The 18609-nt window shown below is 54.1% G+C and overlaps 1 protein-coding gene across 8 annotated transcripts in view; it reads right to left on the bottom strand.

Annotated features, from left to right (window-relative positions):
* AHDC1 (AT-hook DNA binding motif containing 1) overlaps window positions 1–18609 on the bottom strand; it is a 73662-nt gene that overhangs the window by 53486 nt on the left and 1567 nt on the right. The window lies entirely within an intron of this gene.

Raw genomic sequence — 18609 nt, forward strand, 5'->3', positions numbered from 1 at the left:
CATGGTAAATACTATATGTTTGTTAAATAAGAGGGTGTCACCTAGCCGCAGAAGGCTCCCTTTGGTAGAGCACAGAGTAAGTAACAAAGCAAGTCCCAGTTCTAAACAGACAACTGAAGACACGTAAGTGGCAGAGAATTTACATCTCTTCTTCAGAAGCCCCTCATGGCAGAGAAACATCTCACAGCCTGTCCCTCTACCCCAAGCCAGAGAATCCCTGGTCCCATCAGTCTTCTGACTTCTTAGTCTCTTAGCCCCAAACCCTGTTCTCCTTCCAACTCTTTCCATGCAGTCACATAGATTACTGGCAGAATCTAAGCCTGGCTTCTCTTAGTTGCTGTGTGACCTAAGACAACCCATATCTCTCTGAACCTCATTTCTTCATCTCTAAGATGATGAACCTCCCGAAAGGTCTGTCCGAGATTAGCTGATAAACGAAACCATCCATGCCCATGATGTGTCCATAGGTGCTTGGACAGGCTGGTGTTTCACAGGCCTGAATCAACGCATGGCTGCGCTGTTTGGGGCAGTGGAGTGGGGAAGCAGGCTGCCATTAAAAGCTGATCTCGGGAGTCAGGCGGTAGCACAATGACTGGCTTAAGGATCCCAGTTCGAGCCCCCAGCTCCCCACCTGCAGAGGAGTTGCTTCACAGGCAGTGAAGCAGGTCTGCAGGTATCTCTCTCTCTCTCCCCTTCTCTGTCTTCCCTTCCTCTTTCCATTTCTCTCTGTCCTAACAACAACAATATCAACAACAACAAAAATAATAACTACAAAAATAATGAAAAACAATAAGGGCAACAAAAGGGAAAAAAAATATATATATAAGCTGATCTCAGGCTGGAGAAACAGCACAGTAGTTATGCAAAAGGATTTCAATGCCTGAGACACCAGAGATCCCAGGTTCAATCCCTAGCACCACCTTAAACCAGAGCTTAACAGTGCTCTTGTAAATAAGTAAAGTAATAGAGTGGCTGAGCAAGTTGTGGTATATATACACAATAAGTAAAGTAATAATAAAGTAAATAAAATAAAAGGCTGATCTCCACTTTAGAAGTTTCCCCAGTACCCCCTAAGGGCTGCTTAGTTGCAAGTCAAGCTGCTTGTCCTTTAAACTCCCACCTTGTGACATTAAAATACTATTTATTGAAGGCTAGGCAGGAACCTCCTGTCAGGCTTCTCTTTATCACACTGCTACATCTGAGATCTTGAAGCAGAACCAGGAGAGAAGAGGGAGGAGTAGGAGGGACCATTAGAGAAGGGGGAGAACCACAGAGGGTGGACAAGACCCAGGGTTGAAGCTGGCACCCAAGGCCCTGCCTCATCCCCACAGCTACACTGCCAATCAGTGGCCCGGTCCCCCACCCCTCTGAAAAAGAAAGAGGAGCCAGCGGCAGCAAGTTGGAATAGACTATTACCCGCCGCTAATTAATTAAAATAAACAGCAAATTAAATACAGCACAATTAAAATAGCACAGGAAATTAATTCCCTATCAGCCCCACCTCACAGGTGAGATGCTTAAAGGGGCCCCTGCAGCCAGGATCCAGGGCAGCCAGGAAGGTCACCAGAACCTGCCTGACACTACAGATGCTGACACCTCCAAACGCAAGGGCAGAAACCAGCTACCCTCAGGCATTTACCACTCTGCCACTCCTGGGCTGGACCCCTACCTTCTTACTCCCAGGGGATCTCAGTCACAGGTCACATTCCTAAACCCGGCCTGACCATAGACAGGAAGGGCTCTGAATCCACTGTACCTGAGATTGGGAACTATGCCCTCCTGGGCACCTGGCCACATTCACCACAACACAGGTCTGGGCAGGAGGGAAGAGGGACCTTGGTCTTCTCTTCTGGGTCCCTGTGGGGCCTGAGTTATATCTTGGCAGGACCCCCCCCCACCCCCTTTCTTCCAAAAAGTCCCTGATATGGAGAGTACCAAGTCCACCTCTGGAGAACCCATCACTTTGTTTATTTCCTTTGTCCCAACTGTTTGGGAAGAACTCACTGCTGAGAGCAGAATCCCAGCCCAAAAGATGCCCAACTAAGTTGCTTGGACTAATTCCTAGCACATGACACCAGAATTTCCACCCATGAAAAAATAATCACCTCCTTGTACAGATGGGGAAACTGAGGTCAGGGGAGGCATAGCATTTGTAGTCACCCAATAACTTAGCAGCAGAACCAGGGGCCAAGTCTCTGATGGGTAAGTTCCATGTCACCACACAAACACTGAATTTGCAGTTCTTTCCTTCCTTTTCCTTGCCTTTTCTTTTATCCAGCACCCTGCTCAACTCTGGCCTATGGTGGTACTAGGGACTGAACTTGGGACCTTGGAGCCTCAGGCATAAAAGTTTTTTGCATAACCATTATGCTGTCTCCCCTGTCTGAAACACTATATTTCTAGAGTATAGCTCAGCTCTGCACTACCCTACTTAGCCTGGCCATTGAGGTGTCATTTCAGGATCCCTCCCATTTCTCAACTTCCCTTTCTTGTCCCCCACAGGACAGCTGGGTTAGACTCCTCACCCTGCCCTTGGGCTGTTGTTCACAAGTCCCTTTATCTGAAACTCTCTCCTCAGCTTCTGCCCACCCCAATATGACCAGCATTTTTAGAGGTCAGCCCTGTGCCAACTCCTCTCTGAGCCACCCAGAGCCTTGATGCAGTGCTTCTCATCCGCTAATAACCCTGAGAGTTTTGCCTTTTCCTCACACCCAGCCCTCCCTCCCAGTTGTCTGTGTAGACTGTGGTTATCAAGTGTATGAGCTTCCTAAAGCAGAAGCTCACCAGCCTCTGGGTCTAGCGTCCAGCATAGCACCCAGCACATAGTAAGTGCTCAGTAAATTTCCTCCATATCTGATCTCCCCCCAATGTACAGCTGACAATAATGGCTATCGTTTACTTTTATTTTTATTATCTTTATTTATTGCATAAAGATAGCCAGAATTGGAGAGGAAAGGGGAGGTAGAGAGGAAGAGAAACAGAGAGACACCTGCAGCACTGCTTTACCACTTGCAAGCTTTTCCTCTGCAGGTGGGGAAAAGGAACCTGAACCTGGGTCCTTGTGTATTGTAACATATGTGCTCAACCAGGTGCAACACCACCTGGAACCATGGCTAACATTTCTAAGGCAACTCCTCCAAGCCTGGCTTCTGCACTGTCCCACTCTCACAAGATAGTCCCAACTCAAAGAGATTTTGTGACTTCCCTGTGGTCACACAGCTTTAGAAATGGAACCCTACCAGTTCTTGCTCCTAAATGAACTGCCTCTTTATGCTGCTGGCCTCTCCTAGGTCAGACCACTATCATATCCCACCCAATCTCTCAACTAGCCTCCCTGCCTTCAATCAGCTCCCACCCTGTCCTGTCACTAAGTACTTCCTATGACTCCTTGTAGCTCACTGGAAAGAATCCAAGCCTCTGAGCATGCCATCTACACTGTGACTACTGGCTTCTGCTCTCCTATAGTCTGTAAACATCATTCCACTTCCCTAGCAAACCATATGATGATTTGCTTCCAGGTTTTGTATATGCTGTTCCCTCTGCCCTGTATACCTTCCCCACATGCTTCCTCTCATAAATTCCTACCCAGCCTTCAATATTGCAGCTCAACATCCCAGATCCCAGATAATGCACAAGGCATAATAAATGCTCACTATGTTGAATAAATCGATGGATATTCCATACAGACCTGTTAGCAAGGCTACAGGATGCAGGGCAAGAGGGGAGAAGACTGAGGCCAAGGAGGTTGAGGCCACAGAAGAAAGCTGTGACAAGGGCTGTCAGGGCTGCTCTACCACTGAGCTCCACTCTTGGCAGAAGGAGTGTTTGTGAGAGACAGGAAGGGGAGTGATGGTGTGAGGGAGGTTCTGGGAGAGAGAGTACATGTGTATGTGTGTGAAAGTAGTGAGGGTGTGTGTGTGTATGTGTGTGTGTGTGTGTTGCATTTGTGAATTAGTCTGTGAAAGAAGCAGGCAAAGAAGTCTACAAGGGTACGTGTGCTGGTAAGGGGCTCTATGTGGGGAGAAGAGGGCGGATGTGAAGGAGAGCCTATAGGGTACAGCTGGGTGTGGGCAAAGCCACGAAGGTCATGCATACGTAAATTAAGGAAGTCTGTGTGAGCGTGTGCTGGAGACTGTACATGCTGAGGAGGGGGCTGATGGCTGAGAAAGACAACAAGGACGGGACACCCCAGGGGGCTGTATGTGAGAAGCTGTGTGAGGGTTTGCTGTGAGCATGTGCAAGGGGACCTGGGTGTCTGTGGGAAGGGCAAGGTGAGAGATATCAGGGTTCTGCTGTGGGTGTGTCAGCCATGGCCTCAGCTACAGGCCCAGTGCCAGAGATGGGGGCTGGCCTTGAGCCCAAGGCCGGCGGCGGGGGGTGTGTGTGTGTGTGTGTGTGTGTGTGTGTGAGTGTGTGTAAAGGGTGGGGTAGGGGGCTGACTGAGCAGAAGATTCTTCAGAGTTCTTCCTGGAGTCACAGGAACCAGATCACATGTCCCCAGGCAAGGAGGTTGAGGAGGTGGTCCAGATGTGTGTGCCTCGTACATCTGTCCACAGCAAAACCTCTGGGCATTTATTTGTCTTTGTCTATGTCCGGGTGTGCACGCCTGTGCTTGTGTGCGCCCTGCTGGCTGTGTGTCTGTGCCAGTCTTTGTCTCTGTATGTAGTAGGCCTTTGTCTCAGTATGTGTGGCTGTTGGTTTATGCCCATCCACCTGACTGGGGGTCTGCATGTGCCTAAGTGTATCTGTGCCCACAGGTGCTATGTGTCCTTGACTCACACATGTTTAAGTAGGATGAGAATCACCCCCTCGTTGGTATCTGTGGTCCCTGTGGTCTTAATGTGAGGGGATGCTATGTGTTAGAGACCGTGGGTCCAGAGGTGGGTGTCTCAAAGTGTGAATAGGTGTTGGTGTCTCTGTGTGTGCACTCTTCCACGTGCTGCAGTGTGGAAAGGTTTATCTGTGTCTGCAGGACGTGCATTTGTGAGACCAAGGATGTGTGTGTGTGTGTGTTGGGTGTGAGGGGGTTTGTCACAGACTGGTGAGCAAGTTAATCTCAGACTCCGTGACACGTGGAATAAAATCACGCTCCCATAATGGGATCATTCGTCTTCCTGTCCAAGGAGAGAACCAACTCTTCACCCTCCACCCTGGGGGAGCCAGTGGGGCCAGGGCCAGGCACAGGCCCCCATCCAGTCCCCCTTCTGGCCATAGCACCCCACCCCCACCTCTCCTCTGCTGCACCAGGCAGGCCCATTCTGCTTCCAGAGTGCCCTGGTGCCCAAAGCAGGCTGGGCTGGGCTCCAGGACATGTGACTGAGCCTCAGAGGCCTGTCCTGGGGCCCCCAGCCCCACCCACTGCTGAGGAGGGCCCTACCCCAGATGGGAGGGGGGGTACAGGAAGGAATCTTTTGGCCCCTCCTCCTCCCGGAGGGGAGGGATGAGCTGCAGGCCTGGCCGGGATTTTCCATCTCTCAGCAACAAGATTCCTGGTGAGCAGGCTGCGGGGTTTGGCAGGGCGCCTGCTGGAGACCCGCCCTCACCCGCCAGGACGCCTGGGTCCCCAGGGCCAGGCAGCAATGGGTTCCCTGGGGAGCTAGGAAGGCCCCAGAACTTCAGTCTACTGTTGCTTGGGCCTGTGGGAAAGCCAGACCCTTCTGGCCCCAGGGCCATCCCCCCACTCCCAAATCAAAGATGGCATCCCAGCTCCAACCCCCACCCCCCCAGGCAAACCACCACCCTTCCTCTGGCATCCCCCCAGCCTCAGCCTTTACTTCTTAAAGCCATCCCAGGCTAGCCAGTCACCCAGCACCACCCACTCCCTGCCTGAACCTCAGCACACACCCAGCCTGAGTTCTAGACCTCACCTCTGGGTTTGAGGGCTCCCAAGGGCAAGGCTGAGCTTGCCATCTCAACTGAGGTTTCTGAGGACAGGGGCCCTGTGTCCTGCAGCTGTAAAATTGCTCTTGGTCTCAGCACTGCTTCCTGACTGCACAAAGGGACAGATACCGGGAAAGGATTTCAAGTCCAAGGCTGGGGAAACTGAGGCACCAAAGCTCTCTCTACCACCATGAATCAGAACTCAAATCCAGTAGCCTAGACCCACACAGTTCCACGGCTCCCCCAACACACACACAGGGAATTCATTTTCAGGAGGACTGAATATCAGTCAGAGGAAGAGGGGAGCAGGCAGTTGGATTTCCTCAACCTCCAGCCTTGGATGAGCAGCTCAAGAGCAGGTTTGGTAAGAGATTCAGGTTGAAAAGGGGGAAAACTGATTCATGAGACCAATTCCTGTCTCTTAAGGTCCTCTTAAGTCCCCCAGCCCCAGCTTGGTCCCTCTAGGGTCATGTTGTGGCCCCAGGCCAATGCCAAGGCCCTAACCCACTTATCAGTTGTTGCCAGTGAGTTTCCACCCGAATGAGTTGCAAAGGAAGGAACTTAAGGGACACTAGCAGCCCAGACTGATGAGGAGGGGGCTTGACCTAAAGAGGTGGACACCACCACCCACCCCTAAGCCTTCCAGGAGCTGGAGGTTCAAAACCTCCAGGGAAGAAGCTGGGCTGGTGGGTGGGGCCCAGAGGAAGTCGCCTCCCAGCCCAGGCACCACACCCAGCCCCACCCTTTCAACAGGTCCCAGAGACCTGGGCTCCCAGAGTTGTTGCTCCCCTCCAGGCCTCCAGCTTCCCACTGCACAATGCAAAAAGTGGCTCTGATAACCAGGTGACCCCACTTTAGGTCAGCTCCCTCAGCACCAAATCTGGCCCTCTCTCTGGTCAGAGGTGTCACTCGGAGCCAGTGCCAGGTAGGGTGAGGCTAAGGCAGCTACCTAGATTTAAAAAAAAAAACGACTTATTTTATTTTAACCAGAGCTGTTAAGCTCTAGTTTGTGGTGGTAGCAGGGACTGAACCTGGGACCTTGGAACCCCAGGCATGGCAGTCTGTTGTGTAAACTGTTGTACTATCTCTCCAATGCTAGTAAAATTTTCTTTCTTTTTTTTTTTTTTTTTTTATTCTTTCCCCCATCAGTGTTATTGCTAGGGCTTGGTGTTTGTGCAACAATTCTAGTGACTTTTTTCCCCTTTATTTTTGATAGAGACAGAGTGAAATGGTGGGGGTGGGGGGACACAAGGGTGAGAAGAGAGACACCCGCAGCATTGCTTCACTGCTAGTGAAGCTTCCCCTGCAGGTAGTGACTCGAAGTTTGAACCTGAGTCCTTGTACATGTGTGCTCTGACTGAGTGCATCATCACCCAGGCACCCTGTGGAAGTTCCTTTCCCCGTGGAAATGGTTAGGGATACCTGAATCACAGCCAAAGAGTAGGTGGTGATGGCCTCTCCACCACACAGCTGTTTCCCAAATGTGTGAAACAGACCCCAAGACAGGGACTGGATCTGCAACAAGGCTTGCATTTGACTTGCATTTTCTGGTGGGACCCGAAAGTCCTGGACTTAAACTCTGGCTTCACCAGGAACTTGGTGTGCTAAGTCCCTTGCCTCCTCTCAGCCACAGATTCCTCATCTGTGAAATGGGCAGTAGTGGCTTCGTACTCCAATTATGGACTAGAAATAAGAAAATGCATGTAGAGGGCTTGGCACAGTGTGGCAAGGGCTGGAACTAATGTGATTGCAGGCAGAACTAAATAAACCCAAGTGCCCAGCAGGGAGGAGGGCTCCTGACCTGGCTAGAGGAGGGCTGGTGCAGGAGGGTCAGCTGAATTCAAAGCCCCCAGCTGGCTCCTCACTCCTTAAAGGCCTCTCATTAGTGAGCTTGGGCGCCTGCCCCTCTAAACATAATCGTCTCATTAGTATCTTAGCCCCAAGCTCTGAGCCTCGAGTCTATGCATGTGCACACGCGTGAGGGTGGGGGCTGCAACAGGCCACCAGCCAGGAGACAGTGTCTTCACCAACCACACCCCTGCCTGTCATCAGCAGGGCCCATCACCACCCAGCTTGTCACCTGCCTGCCTCGCACCCGCACCACCTGTCACCCACCCAGCTCGTCACCCACCCAGCCCATCACCTGCACCACTTGTCACCCACCCAGCCCGTCACTAGAGCAGTCTGACAGGCAACTGGATGGGGGACAGGAGATGGGGCACAGACCACAGGGGTGCAGAGCTGGGGGCCCCAGAGACCCTGTAGGACCCCCACTTCAGCTCAGCATCCTGCAGCATCGCCATGGCAACCTCTCAGGCAACCACTTTCCCAAACATCCCCCGCCCCCCCCCCAGGCCCTGCTCTTAGCTGAGCTGAGCTGAGGTTGAGAAGAGTCTGAGTGACAGCAGAATGGGGCAGGAAGGGGGGGTTCATCAGCTGATGGCCTTGGCCATCCTTTCCCTCTCTGGACTTGGTTACTCCATCTGCAAAATGGAGGGGCCGGAAGGGATGAGTTTCCGGCAGAGTAGGTCACCCTTCTCAGCCTGGACTGACTGCACCAGCTGTCAGTTAACCTGTGTATGCTGGGGGTGGGGTGGTGAGCAGGGTACCAGGGGAAGTAACAGTTGGGGTAGAGGAAAAAGCACAAGGTTTCTGGGCTTTCCCATGCCTCTGCCCCAGCCCAGCCCAGAGAGACCAGGCTTCTGGCCCAAACACAGCAGAAGAGAAGAGGGGCTCTGCCACAGGACTGCCAGCTGGATTTGCCACCCTGAGTGACCCAAGGTGACCGGGGGCTGAGTTGGCCCCCACCTTTGAGCTGCATTATTTATAAAACCCAGAGCTCGGAGCCGAGCAACAGCTGTGGCACTGCCACCCCCCAGGGGGCACATGCCACAGTGGAACAGAGACGACAAGGTGCCTCCTCAGGGAAGGTCCCTGGGGTCCCTGGTGCCCTCTGCAGTTGGCTGGGGCAGGGATGAAGGTGGGAAAGGGGCAGACGCTCCATCTTCCCTCTCCCCACCCCCTCTCCTCTCCACTCCTCCAGGCAGGCCGCGATAGGATTACTTCTGCATGACTGCCCGCACCACAGGGTTCCAGAGACCCTCCTGCCTGCAGCAATCTTTAAAATTCCTCCAGCCCAACCTCGCTCCCTTTCTCCCTGCAGTGAATGCTCCAGCATCTACCGCAGTATGCCTGCTGCCCACAAGTAGGATGGGGCCCTGGTGTCCCAGCACCCATAGGCAAAGGCAGACCCATCATCAGCCTCTCAGCAGCCCTGGCCTCGGCCCACCTCCTCTGGGCCCTGTGCTGGTGCAGTCCCACCGGGCATGGCTAAAGCTGGGTCAGGCATGCCTATGACACCAAGGGAGTGGACACACACATGAACACACTTAGTGGGCCTTAGCCTGCCCACCCACCCATGCACTCTGCAGCCAGAACCTGGCTGCCCCCCCTCTATGCTCTGACCCCTCCCTACACTTCACCAAGTCCTGCTACCCCTGGGGTGGGCAGACAGCTGGGCCAGGGCTGCGCCTGTGGCTCCCCAGGGCACAAGAGGCAGGCAGGAGATCGATCCACTGAATTTTTTAAGGCTCTAATGGAGCCTGCATCCTAGGATTCGGGGTCTGGGACGTAGGCAACATCTCAAGGGTGGGGGACCCTTTCTGAGCATTTCAGTTGCTGCCTTTTTCAGATCTTGGGGGTCAGGGAGCCTTTTTTCAAGTCTTTCTCTAGCAAAAGAAGAGGCACAAGGAGCTCTGGGAAAGAGAAGGGACTGGGGGGCTGTGAGCAATACCCAGAACCACCCCCCCAGCTCCCCAGCTCTAATGCAGGCAGAAGCAGCTCAGCCTCTAAATCACTCCCCTCATGCTGCCCTCTGAGGCGGATTCCGTGCATCTGTAATTAGGGGGTGGAACAGATGGTGGAGATTCCGTTTAAAATCATGCATCTAGTAAAGTAACCTTCACTGTCGGAACTGACTCCCAGGGAGACCAAGCCCTGAAGCCCAGATTGGGGCAGCAGGGTAGAGGTGGGGGTGGGTGACAGGAACATGTCAAGCTAGCACCTTTCCCATATCCTGCCCTGAAGCCCCAGGCCCAATGTCCTTCTCAGGTAAGCCAAGGAGGGAGGATATGGCTAGCACCTGAGGAGGTACAGGCTGAGAGTAAATCCCCGTGCCCTCCAACACACACACACACACACACACACACACACACACACACACACACACACACACACACACACACACATGCCAGAGCCATGGCAGGGCTGGGTACTCAGAGTTCTTGGCTGAGATACTGGGATCATCAGGTGCCAAGAGCCCCCAAGGAGGCTCCAAACCCCCAAAGCCCAGGCCAGGGTGCCTAGAGCACAGGGTCTTGGGTGGGGCAGCTCTGAACCAGATGTACAGCCTCACTGTCCAGGAATGAAAGACCCAGGGCAGTGAGGGGGTGGAGATGCCTCCCCAGGCAAAGGAGGTGCTCGGAAGTGGGGGAGGACTGGGCAGGGAGAAAGAGAGAAAGCACTTAGAAGTGTGTGTGTGTGTGTGTGTGTGCATGTGCGTGTGTGTGTGCATGTGTGTGTGTGTGCATGTGCGTGTGCGCACAAGGCTATGGCTGCCTGGGTGGGTGTCTGGAGGAGGGGGGTTAGGGGAGCAAGGTAGAGTGGGGGAGCTGTGATGGAGAGTCTGTGGAGGGAGGGTATGCTGGAATGTGTGAGGGTGGGAGTGAGGGTTGCAGAGCAATTGAGGCGGGGTATGTGACAGGGTGAGGCGGGGGTGCAGGGAAGCAGGGAAAGGCTGCTCTCAGGCTTGGAGGGGTGAGCGGGTGCAGGGCTGTAGCTGAGCTGAGGCTGTTTGTATTTGTTGAGGAGCACAGATGGGTGTTTGTAGAAGTACAGAAGCTCTCTGAAGGTCCCTACTTAGATGAAGCTGGAGCTTGTTGGGGGCAGATCCTGCTAGAGGAGGTATGGGCTGGGGGGGCTGTGCATGCATGCACATGTATGCCTGGGAAAGTATGAGAAGCTGAGGAAACATTACATGTGTTTCATTTTTTGTTTTGTTTTGCTTAGTTTTTTTTTTTTTTTTTTTTCAGAGGACTGCTCTGTTCTGGCTTATGGTGGCACTGGGGGTTGAACCTTGGACCTAGGGGGCTTCAAGCATGAAAGTCTTTGCACAACCACTATACTGTCTCCCCAGTCCTAGAGATAGTCCAGTACTGAAGCTGTCTCTATGGTTGAAGTAACCTGTGGCTACAGGCAGTGCTCTTGTTTGGCTGGGTACTGAGGCAGGTATGTATATGTGTGTGCATGTGATATATAGGGGCCAGAAGTATGTTTAGAAAGGTACAGGTATCTGTATCTGTGTATTTGGGGAGGTGCTGAGCTGTGGCTGAGGGAAATGTTACAGCTGTCAGGATTTTTTTGTGCCTGGTGCTGGGGCTCCAAGAGCCTGAACATGTGCAAAGGATTAGGGTATAGTGGGGTCCCTGAATGTACCTGGAAAGATGTTGGCGCTGTAGAAGAAGTTGTTAGTTTGATAATGTGACAGAAGGCGTGTGTTGTGTGTGTGTGTGTGTGTATTGTATTGTATGCTGGGTATTATTATTATTATTATTATTAGTATTAGTATTATTATTATTATTTTATACCCGCAGACCTGCTTCACCACCTGTGAAGCGACTCCCCTGCAGGTGGGAATCTGGGGGTTTGAACTGGCATCATTGCGCCGGTCCTTGCGCTTAGCGCCACATGCACTTAACCCGCTGCACTACCGCCCAACTTCCTGCTGGGGGGTTTTAAGGCTAAATTGAAGGTCATAAAAATCTGGGCCCTGGGAGGTGGCTCAGTAGATAAAGTGTTAGACTCTTAAGCATGAGGTTGTGAGTTCAGTCTCTGATAGTGCATGTATCAGAGTGACACTCGTTTTCCTCCTTTCTCTCCCTCTATCTTTCCCATTAATAACTAAATAAAATCTTGTTTAAAATCTGGAGTCTGGTTAAGTACTAAGGTTATAAACGTGTTTAAGCAGGTAGGTGTGATGGCTGTGTGCGGGTGCCTGCTAGGTCTACATGTGTATGTGGGGCAGCTGGGCGTCAGGGAGGGCCTGGTATATGGAGTAGTTGTGTGTGCAGAGCTAGAGCTGTAAGCAGGGAGACGTGTATATTTAGGAGGTGGTGATGGGCTGTGGCTGGTCCTTGTGCCCAGGCAGGTGATGGTATATTAGTGAGAATAGGCACCCCACTGAGGGCTTAACAGGTAGGGCCCTGGCTTCTACTCAGGGGATGGACTGGGGACTGCCCACCAGAATCCCTCTTCTGAGGGGTGCCAGCCCACTCTCAGACCCTCTGCGGAGGTATGGAGACAGGCAGTCCATCTGTCTCAGCCTGTGCCCAGGCCTGAGGAGCAGAGCCGCCTCCTCCCTCCTTGGGATGCGGCCGCAGCTCCCAGCCCACCCATCTGCCTTCAGATGGTCGAGGAGGGAGCCTCCACAAAGCTGCCTGGAGGGCATCACTGTGTTTGAAGAGGAACGGGATAGAGGGTGGGGGGACTGCACAGCAAACAACCCTGGCGGAGGCTCCTTTGAAAACCACTGACGCCAGGAGAGAGGAAGAGGGAGGCCAGGGGCGGGCACGCCTGTCCTTGTGCGTCTGTGTGGGTCAGTGCCCAACTGTGAGCCTTGGGGCCCTTCAAGAGTGTTTGTGCCGAGGGCCTCTGTTCAGGCAACATCCTGGCCTTCGAAAACGGCCTCCAACCCAGGCTACAAGCTCCCAGCCTCACAGGCAACCACCCCCTCATACACGCACAGCCCTACCCACAGACACTAACACACCCTGAGCACCTTTGCACACACAGAACATTGAACTCAAAAGCACGCCATTCAGCTCCAGGGTCCGAGACCTTCATCTGTACATTTCATTATACACCCTGCAAAGCCAGGGACAGCCACACACATACCTGATGAGGAGCTATCACACTGTCTGTCTCTCCCTCTCTCTTTCTCCACATACCTTGGAGCTCCCTGTCACACCCATAACCCATCTCACAGGCACTTAGTCCACACACACACACACCCCTTAACAGACACTCACCACCATCCCTTATTGCCTTCACAGAGGCGCAGAGGTTCATGCATAAACACGCCACTCCCCCCCCCCCCCATACACTAACTCTTTCACACTAACCAGTCCACCAGCCAATTCATCTGTATCCAGGCTGGACCCTGTCATTTCCCAGTTGGGCTCTGGCCAATTGAGAGGACCTCCTGCCCCCTCCCCATCCCCCCTGCTATCTGGGTCAGAGTGGGGGGCTACATCAGCCTATCACAGATACCACTGTTCCCTGGGAACCTGGATTTTTACTCCAGAAAGAAAGTCTAAGCTCTGGTGTGACTGTGAGATGAGCCAGCCTGCCCTTAGACCCCACAAGGCCCATGCGTCACCACCTGCATGGATAAGGACATACAGGTATGTATTTGCCAGTTACGTTTGCAAGGTGTGAGATGAGTGAGAGTGGAAAGTGTGTGTGTGTGTGTGTGTGTCAAGGCCTACTGGACAGACATGTGTATAGGATACACTGACACAAGGAAACTTAAGCCTGGTTAGTGGTGAGTGTGATGGGATATTTTCTGAGAGTGGTATGTATATCTGTGAGTAGGGGGCGGAGGTGAGTCAAGACTGGAAGGGCTCTCAGCAACTCCCTCTCCCTACAAAAAGAGCAGGGAGAAGGGGTCTCTGGAAGCCTCCCACCACCACCCCCTTCTCCCTGACCTCTTTAGCAGCTGGAAAATGAGCCGGGGGTGGAAGGAATGGAGACTTGGCTGGCCTGGGGGTTTGGGGAGGGAAGCAGGAGAAAACACCTTCCAGATTCTCATCAGATCCTTGTTTGTGGTTTGTAGCCTCAAGTCTCTTAGTCTCTTGCTCTTTCTCCTGTCTGGGTTTCCCCCTTTCTTTTTCTTTTCCTATCTCTCAGTCTCTCCCTCCTATTTCTCCTTAGATCTCCCTAGATCCAAGTCTCTGTCACTGCTTCTCTCCTCTTAGGCTCTTCCATTTTTCCGACTCCTCTCTTTGCCAGCACCTCTGTCTGTCCGTCTCTCCCTGTCCTGGTCCATCTGTCCGTCTCTCTCTCTCTCTCTGTCTGCCTATGCGTGGGAGTCTCTGTCCATCTGCTCCACACCCATCTGTCTGGTTGTCTGTGTTAGTCCTTCTAAGGGTACCCACTCACTCCCCAAAACACCCTCCCCCAGGTCAGCAAAAGCCTCTTCTGGGGGAGGGGGAGGAGTGCTGAGCTGCAGCTTCTGAAGCTTTAGTAGCAGCTGGGCTGAGCTGGGAGTTCGGGGCCAGCCAGCTGCAGAAGCGCTCCTCCCCTGTGCTCCCAGGCCAAGGACCCCAGAACAGAGAGATGAGAGAAAGCAGGGCGTTGCTGCAGCTGTGTGTGTGTGTGGGGGGGGGGGGTGGCAGGGGCCTCACTTTACCCTTCTCCCCAAAGCCAGGCCCTATAGGAGAGAGCTCCCCAGCACCCACCTTTCTTTCTTTTAGCCAACAGAAGAAAGACTGGGGATCCAGGAGGGAGGGGCTTCCCCTGGGGGAAGGAGGAGCTGGGAACCCTATTTTCCAGTCCTGGGGTGGGAGTGGGGTCCTTTCCTCCACTCTTCCAGCTGGTCCCTGAGAAGCCCTTCAGTTCTGGTCCCAACACCAGGTGTGAAGGGCTTCACAGTTCCCACAGGAGCCAGAGACTCTGACTCAGGGTCATGGGGAGATCACACCAAGTGGAGGCTGGCTCTGGACATTCTGGGACCTTGTCCCTGTCTGGGCACTGGTCATCCTGAGAGGCCCACAGTGGCTCACCTATGACCAGACTAGCAAACACCCCTCACCATGACAGCCCCCAGCCAGCCTGGCAACACAGTATTCCACAGAGAGCCCCACCCACACTGGTGACAGCCTCCAACACTGTCCCTACACAAATCCAGCAGCCAGAGACACATCCCTCAGTACCTCCCAGACTACTCCATTCTCCCCACTGCACTTCCTGTCCAAATCCCACAAGGGATGGAGAAACTGAGGAAGGATCAGGAGACCATAATCATCCCTCCTAAGACCCTAGGGTGGGATCACACACAAGGACCAGGGCAGGGAAAAGGGGACACTGCAGGGGAAGAGCCTGGCTCCTTCCTGACCTGCTGTGAGCAAAGTCCACATCGACTGCACCCTCTGCACAGTCCTGCTGCTGGGGTTGGGCTGGGGCCAGGGGCTGACTCCCTCCCTCCACAGCTCTCCTAGCCGATGCCTGGGCCCCCTCCCTTCTCACTTCTGAGCAGCCCTGCCTGCCCTCTCCCTCCCAGAGCTGGCTCTCTCATCCTCAGCTCTTGGAAGCCTGACTCACAGTTTCCCCTCCTCTCTCTCCTCCCTCCCTCTCTCCCTCCCAGCAGCAGCGCCTCCCCCTCCCCTGGGGGGCTCTGGCCACAAGGGTGCCCGCCTGTTCCTTTCCCCAGGCCCTGGTCCCCTCTGCACCCAGGAGGCCCCCTGCAGCTGTTCCAATTTTCTACTACAGAGAGGTGGTGTGCAGAGCCTGGGGCTCAGGCCAGGGCCCTGCCAAGTGCTGTGACCCAGGGCCAGCAGCTCCCCTCTCTAGACCTGCCTCTACATGGAATGACAGTAGAGGCTCAATTGGACAATGACCCTGACATCTCTAAAATCCTAACAGCCCCCACTTTTAAAACCCCAGTGCCTCTGGGCATAGAGCACCCACAACCTGTGGGGTGCAGTAGCTGCTTCAGACTCTGCCCCCTACCTTAGGTCCAATGAAGAGCTCAGGCTTTCCACAGACATCTGGAAGCCCTGAAGCCAGCCCACTCCCCACCCCCACCCCTGCCAGGGGCTCTCCAGTCTCCCCATTCTTCCTCCTCTTGAGGGAGTCCTTTCCTTCTCTCTCCTACCTGTTCTCCCTCCTCTTCCCAGACATTTACTTGTCTCCCCCAAACAGTCCCAGTATGTAACTGGGGGTGAGAGACCCAAAGCACCCCCTCATTTCAGGCTGTGGAGCAGCACACGCCTTGCCCTTCTTGGTCCCCGAGCTCTTCTGTTTTCTCTCACCCCTCATCACTGGCTTCAGTCACCATCTTTCTCTCTCTCTGCTTAGCATGTGTTTGTCTGGGTCTCTCTCCTCCCTACCTCCCCCAACACCCCCCTTACCTCTCTGGGTGGGGGGGGAAATCTGCTGGCATGAGCAACAATGTCACCCTTGCTCCTTGCTGCAGTTGCCAGCCCCACCCCATCCTGGCTCCCCCTCCCCTCTCTGCCTCCAGAGACCCAGGAAACCGAGAGAGAGAGAGAGAGAGAGAGAGAGAGAGAGAGAGAGAGAGAAGCATGCAAGAGCTGGGTTCCATCCCATAATAGTGAGTCTGCTTGACCTCACCCAACCAGACCAGAAGGGTCTGGGCATCTGGTAGAAAGGCATGGCACCCCTTAGTCTTGGGTGGCTGGCACGAAACACAGAGCTCTGTATTCCAACTGAAAATAAATAAATAAAGAGGTGGTGGGAGGAGGGGTTGGGTGGAAGGGGGGTAGAAAAGAGGGAGACCAGGTTTGCCTGGAGGGAGCTCCAACCCACTGGGAACAGAGGCAAGAGGAGGGAGTGGCTCAAAATCAGTGCTCCAGGCAGATCTGAGAACTAGCAATGCCCCTCTGGGGCTCTGCGGGCCCAAAGCAACCCCCCCTCTCCTGCCCCCAATGTCTTCTGCCAGGAACAGTTTGCCCCTCAACCCTTCAGCACAGCACAATGGATCAGATGGAAAGCCCATCTCCTAATCTCCTTAGAATCCAAATCCAACCTCCCCACAGCACACCTCCACTTAGCTCACAGCAGGGGCTTCCAGAAGCCTCCCTGTCAGCATCTATGCAGATGGGGGGGATCACCACCCCCAAGCTCCCAAGTCCCTTTACCAAAGACCCCCACGAGGGCTGGGGAGCAATGTAAAGGAGTTCTGGGACCCTCATATTGCAAACTGAGAAGTTACATTGTCCATCCACAGGAGCAGGGGGTGCTAGGACCCCCTACCCCCACCACCTTGTTGCAGACGCCCCAGCCCAGAGCTCACAATAAAACAGCCAGCTCTCCTGCTCTATGACACCAAATTTCTCTGAGTACAACAGCTCCTTCCATCACTACCTCAGCCATAGATCACAGTAAAAACTCATAGAGGGCAACTTAAACACATCACATCTGTTTCTCTCTATATTATTTCAAAAGTAACGGCATTAAAAATGGATTTTACTACAGAAAATAAATATCAGCACGTGGGCCAGCAGCCCTGGCAAGGGGGTGGGGGTGACAGCCCACCAGGAGGCTGTCTCCCAAAGACTGTTTGGGCACTGACCAGGGAGGAAGTGGAGTAGCCAGACTGCACCCTGGTGTCTGATGGGGGGGGGGTGGCTAGGGAGGGGGCAATGCCACCCACCTGGGCACCTGCCCCTGTACCAGAGCAAGAAAAACAAGAATCTCTGGTTTGGACTGGTGCCCAGTAGTCCCCCAAAGCTCATGCCCTCACTGATCTTTGCTCCTTTGAAAGGGTATGGGCTCTGGGGCAAGAAGTTCACCAGTCTCTGGGGGTTATTCCAACTATTGACACAGAAGGCGAAAAAAAATGGATTCAACTTACTATCCAGTTTGATTTTCCATTACTATAAAAATAAATATACATCTGCTCAAAGGAGGGAGATGGCAAGCAGCAGGCACATACCACCTGGGAGGGTCCCTCCAGTTTACTACCACAACCCAGTCAGCTCCCAAGCCAGAGGGAGGGCTGGGGGGGACAGACTGTAAGTAAGATTACTTACAGCCCCAGTTCACACAGCCACACACACTGAGCCACATGGAACAGGAACAAGCCAACAATAGAAACACCCCCACTGCTCCTGGCAAGACTCTGCCCAGGTCTGGGCACATGCCCCTGTTCTGCCAGTGGCGGCAGCGGCAGCAGCGGACAAAATGTGGCCACCCTGACCCAGAGGCAAAGCTTGTCCTCACACCCTGAGCTCTGCACAGGGAGCTGGGGCCAAGTCCCGCCTGACACCAACTGGTCCGGCGGGAAATGTCTGCCCAGTCAGACAGGCACAGGCCCCCCAGGGGTCTCTCCTTGTGCTCAGGGACCAGGCTGGTGCAGCCAGGCCCTGCCTGGTCCCAAATTCAGCTGGCCCTGCCAGTCAGGCACTGGTGCAGAACGGAGGGCACCAGGCTCAGCCCCTCCCAACCCAGCCCCAGGGCCCCCAAGCTAGGAGGGAGGGGGTACTCCTCACCCCTCCACATCTGGCCCAGGCCCCCAGGGTCTGTGGTAGAGAATTCCCGCCCCCGCTTCACTCTCTCTTCCCCCCTCCCTCCTCCCGCTCTGTGCCCGCTGCCTGCCTCAGGGACAGCCCCAGCTCCCGCCTCCGGCCAGCAAGGCCCACATCCTTCCTCCCTCCCTCGGCTGGCCCCTTTGCCTGGCAGGAGGTTGGGGGTCAGGCTGCTAGGGAACCCCTCCAGCTCCCATCAGTCCTTGTCCCCAGCCCCCAAACTCTGGGTCGCTGTCCCTTTTCCTGTCAAACAGGAAACAAGGTTATTTCCTAGACTCAGAGCCACCCCCCTCTGCCTCTGCCCGGGGCCCAGAGCCCAGCAAGGGAAAGGCGCCCTCAGACAGAAAGCAGAGGGATTCAACAATTGACCCCCAGCTCCAGGCCCAGGGGGCTGACAGCTGTC

The sequence above is a fragment of the Erinaceus europaeus genome, chromosome 13 (genome assembly GCF_950295315.1).
Source record: "Erinaceus europaeus chromosome 13, mEriEur2.1, whole genome shotgun sequence".
NCBI lineage: Eukaryota > Metazoa > Chordata > Mammalia > Eulipotyphla > Erinaceidae > Erinaceus > Erinaceus europaeus.